We start from the raw sequence: 5,835 nt of genomic DNA, 5'->3' as shown, positions 1-5,835 counted from the left end.
TTATTATACTATTATGAGTATTAAGAGAAGTCTTTATATATTTATGGTGAATTTTAATAAATATAATAAAGAAAGTGAGACTTTTTGTCACACCCCCAAATATGGACCAGGGGTAATTGTGACCAATCATATCATAACACAGTTGTATAAGCGAGAACGACTCTAAATGAGACGTTTTATTTATTAAATAAACAACGGAAGCATTATTCAAAGTTTTACATCATAAGAGTACAGTAAATGGAAAATGTTTTAAACAAAATGATAAATATGAATGATGGACTCCATGCAAGCAGCAAAGCATACATCAATCATCTAGTAGCAAGTAGCAGCTAGCTCAATCATCACCTGAGACAAAACACGCTTAAAGTGTCAACCAAAAAGGTTGAGTGAAATTCATAGGTTTATAAATAATATCCAAAGTTTTAGACCACAAGATTTAGTTTAAAGTTGATTGATATAGAAATATCAATCTAAAAGTGTTGCTGCATTTTGTAATATCGCTACTAAACAAGTTTACCCTATGACACCTTGTACTGTCAGTGTCGTGGAATCATTATTATGTAACTAAAGACCAACGGTCGAATGGTTAGAGACGTTACTCTCAATAGGCCTACTCACAATAATTAAGTTTGCATTTAAACGTAGCAATTAACGATATTACGGTAGGGATTTAACATGAATCAAAGCATGACAGCATAGTTAACAATTTAGTACTTGTGTCTAAGCGTAAAACAGTTATAAAGCAAGCATGTATCTCACCCCAAAATTTATAAAACAGTTATGAAACAGTAAAAAGTGGGGCTATGAAGTTCACCTTAGTAGCACACGAAAGAATTGAACGGAAGGACGTGACCGAGATCTCAACCTAGAGATAGAACGTATGATCAGACATTGCCTAACAGACAATAGTATATAGTACTATATTGATAGTAATGGTTCACTAAAGAATTTCCATTTTCGGAAGGTTACTATTTATGGAAAGTTTCCACTTATAGTAATTTTCCAATTTTAGAAAGTTCGGGTTAATCTTTAGCAAGATGTTGTACAACTCTACTCAAACTTCGTTGCTATCAAATAAGTCAGGAATGACCAGATGTAACCGGGGGCCCAGGATTCTTGACCAGAATCTAAGTCATGGCATTCGAGATCCACAAGCTTACCCATAAATGGAAACCTAGACATCATTCACTTACGACCGTGAGTAACGATGAAGTTCACATGAATTATACATTATCTTTGATTAATCTTCACTTTAGGTGTATACACACAACGAATTATTAATGTACTTAATAATTATATATGTGATAATATAACCTAAGTTTTATTTAATATTTAGTTATTATACCTTAGTATGTCTTATATATATTAAATATAATTACCTTTAAATAAATACCTAAATTACTTCAAAAATAATAGTGTTTTATTAATCGAACATTATTCAAAAATGTCTAAATAATAAATTAAATATCTAAAAACTATATACATAATTTTTATAGACTTAGTTAATCATATAGATTAGTATAAAAATTTAAGAAAACGTTTTTATTATATTTTTGTATTTATTTTTGTTTTTACCCTTAATGTATTCACAAAACAATTTTAATTCTACATAATTACTAAATAAACCTAAATAATTATTTTTATAATTTTTATAAGTTTCTATCAGTCTAATAACCTGTAGAAAAATATTTAAAAAAATATTTTTTTATTATTTTATATTTATTCTTAATTTACCTTAGAATTACATAATAATAGAGTTAGTTATATAATAAATACCAATTCGACCCAAGTAATTATTTTTATAATTTTTTCAGATCTATATAAGTTTTAAAAACTCAGAAAAAATTATATATATTTTATTTTTGGTTAAAAGTATTTATTACGAATTTTAGATTGTTTTTACATTTAAACACTACATAATTCGTATTTAATTATAAATAATATTCCATAAATTATCAAAATTATTTTTATGCATCATAACACTTATAATACTAATTATAACATATAAACATAATTAATTTCGAATTTTATAAAGAATATACAATAACTATAAATATAAATGACAATATTGAAAAAAATTAATAAAAATAGAAAGTACCTCAAATTTTCTTCAACGTTTTGAGAGAATAACTTAAGTTTTTATGTTTGGCAAGAAAAAATGAATGAGGAGCCATGTATTTATAGGTAAAAAATGGTTGGTGAAAAGAAAAAAAAATAATAAAATAAAGGTGCCAATTTTGACAAAATAATAAAAACATGTTAAAAATGTTTTTAATAAGTTTTTGTTTTTGAAAATATTTAGTCAAAATTCATGGGTTCATTATTTAATTTTTAAAAAAATCTTATTTCTTTTTTTTATATAAGCTAAAAATATAAATAATGATTAAAATAACTTATCATTTAATTAATAATTATGTTACATATAGTTTTATATATAATACACATTAATATTAATATTAACTAAAGTTATTTTATATAATTAGTATAAACTTTAGTTAACAAAACGTGTTGACGAAAAAAAAATATTTAATCAACATCGAATTTAATCATATATTAAGTATGGATAACAACCCTAGGGGCAAATTAGTCAATTCAAGTATGAAAATATGAGGGTTGTTATAGTACCTACCCGTTAAAGAAATTTCATCCCGAAATTTGACAGAGATCGTCATGGTTGATAATAAGTATGTTTTCATGACGGATATGAGTTATAAAATAGAGTTTTATCACTATTGAGTAATAAAACAATTCGATTACGTGAAGAGTATGAGTGAAGCTATCGTAAAAAAAAATGAAATGAGGAAAATAAAGATTTGTTTTAACTCTTGACGTAATTAAAGTTGATTTCCGGAATTCAAGGGATTTAAAGAAAATCTTTATAATCTGTATAAGATTTGATTCTCCGGTAATTAAGAAAATTAAAATTGCCTTGATTGCTGTGTCTGGAATTTTGCTATAAATTAGCTTCCTCTTTTTCATTATCTTCACCACTTCTGTACTTTCTTTCTCGATTCATACTTTCAAAGATTGTGAAAATGCTCCATCCAGTTCTTATCCTGGATATTTTTCTGACTATCGTTTCTGTCATTCTTCTTTTTCATTTACCCCCAGAGAAATCTGTTTACTTCTACAATTACCTTGGGGTTATAGTGTTTTTAATTCTCCCGTGTCTTTATGTTGCTATACGCATTGATATACACGGTTTGTAATTTCCGTGTTGTTATCGGGCTTTATATTTTCCCTTATATGTCGGAGCTCTATGCTCTTGTTTTTCCTTCCCGACTTCAAGTCAAGCGAATAATGGTCCAGAATTAGTAGGTACGAAGTTTCGAATGATCATAAAATACAAAGCAGAAGGAAAGGTAATAGTACGATTTGATTTGCCAAATTACCAGAATTACTAAGGATAGAACTATCAAAAATATATGTTCTTGATATGTTCAGAGGTTAAGTAGAATGTAAAAGTCATGTAACATGGCAAATGATGATTATAAAGTCTATGAATCATCATCTTCCATTAAAAATTTAGCATGACTTACTATAATATAATTACGTTGGCCTGACGTCATTATATTATACTAACTCATGCTTCAATTCCCAACACTACTTCAAATCATTCAAAATTTAAACTTGTATGTTACAGAAATATAGAAACTAAAACAGTTTCCTTTATTATGTAACACAGATAGTGCGAAGTGATAAATAATTTCGGACAAGAATAGTTATGAAGGTATCTTTAGAAATATGGAGGATATTTATAACGAAAGATACGATGATATCTTAGAATTTTCTAAGATCAAATGATAACGAGGAAAACTCTTCTATAAGGATTTAGAATGCGTAAGGAGATCTTTTGTGGTTTTTATCAGAAATCGAATCATCTAGATTCTTTGATTACAGGTTTAGTCCTTGTGATTTGTCCACGGTCTCCTTCATGGTTTGCTCAATCTGTTTTTCAGTTCCAAATCTGAGCTTTTTCAATACGTCATTCTTTATCATCAAACTTTTGGCCGTTAAGACCATCTATAGCTTTTGCTGCTTCGTCAGCATTCTCAAGGTTAACGAATCTGAATCATTGATTATCAATCTGAGGTGTTTTCAAGAATTTTGAATTTAAAGTGTTTAAGCGTAAGATGCATCCATCAATGGATCTAACGATTGACGAAGAAATGTTGTGATTTTCAAAAGTAAGGAATGATAAGTTCGGTGGTTTGATGTGATAATTCATCATAGAATATGAATGAATATAATTCATGAATGTGGTGATCTTTAAGAAGATAACACTTGCTAAAGCTTTACTTAAATTCCGATATGTAAAAATCAGAATATATAATTGAATTTGTATAAAAATGGTTGTTCTTTAGTGAACGGATACATATGTGGATGTAAGTAGTATAGTTAATGACTGTTGAATCAGAATTGAAGAATGTACGGTGTAACATATTAATGTGAGATATAAATATTTCTCGGGTATTACCTACCCGTTAAAATATTTTCACCGTCAACAGTTTGTACAACAGAATATTTAATTACAATCTTTATGAAAATATACGTACATATATTTTTTTTCCAGATGTAATAATGGATTTAATGAGTTAATATAATATTAAACTCATTTGATTTACGGTTGAAATGAGAATTAATAATCTCCAAACCTTAAAGATTTCATAATTGTCGCGAAATATTTCGCTAATGAAGTTATGAATCAATATTTCATCGTTCATTGTTATTGATATATCTCGGTATATGATGTTAGTGCTCGTGGATTTCTTGTGAAATTCACAAGGCACGAATAATGTTTTCTAGAAAGTTTTGAGCACATTAAAAATGGAAGTGTAAAATCAAACATGTATTTGAATAATACACTTGATTTATTATGAAAAATGGAGTTTATTGTGCTGAAGCAGTGATTAACGATTGTTAAGTCATTAACGAAGGATGTACATCATATCATATTAGTGATATGAATTAACCGAGTAGTATTTACTAGTTAAGATTCACACGTAATAGCTTAGTACGAAAAGACTTATTATTGTTCCAAACCATATATATATAAAGTATACATATATAATTCTCCAGGAAGAATGAGTCAATACATCTTAACTCATTATTACTAATATTCCTTGGTATCTATGGGGCGTATGATGTTAATGTTTGAGGTACTGAGTGTGATGTTGAGGCGTGGAATGCAGATGTTGTTGTTGGTGAAGCTGATGCTGTTGGTGGTGATGTTGATGGTACTGGTGGTGCTGGTTATGTTGCTGGTGCTGCTGCTGGTGCTCGTAGGTTTTGCACCATATTTTCCAAAGCCACTACTCGAGCGCGAAGCTCGTTGACTTCTTCTATTATTCCGGGATGATTGGCGGTTCGGACAAGGGGATGAATAAGATCTGAAATTCTAGATATTATATATTCGTGACGGGATATCCTGGAAATGAGGGTGAAAATAGTGTTCCGAACGGGTTCGCCGGTAAGTGCTTCAGGTTCTTCGCCAATAGGGAAATGTGGTGGGTGAAAAGGATCACCTTATTCACTTCTCTATTGATTAAGTAGACTACGAACCCACCCCCAATTCATCCAGAAAAGGTGATGACTAATTGGTTGGTTCATTCCGGTTACGCTGCCATTAGAGCTTGAGGAGTTCGAGGAATCAAGTGAGAAATCCATATTATCTGATCGGAATAAGGGTTTTTGTTATAAGATGAGTGTTGAATATTGAATGATATATTTGTCTTCTTGATATACGTATATATAGCAAAAAGATTTCTGTAATTTACCGAGAAAATTTAGGAAAAGTGTTAGACAAAGTCTATTAAGATAGATATGATAAGATAT

Source organism: Rutidosis leptorrhynchoides, chromosome 3 (genome assembly GCF_046630445.1).
Source record: "Rutidosis leptorrhynchoides isolate AG116_Rl617_1_P2 chromosome 3, CSIRO_AGI_Rlap_v1, whole genome shotgun sequence".
NCBI lineage: Eukaryota > Viridiplantae > Streptophyta > Magnoliopsida > Asterales > Asteraceae > Rutidosis > Rutidosis leptorrhynchoides.
Note: the sequence above shows the minus strand (reverse complement) of the source record.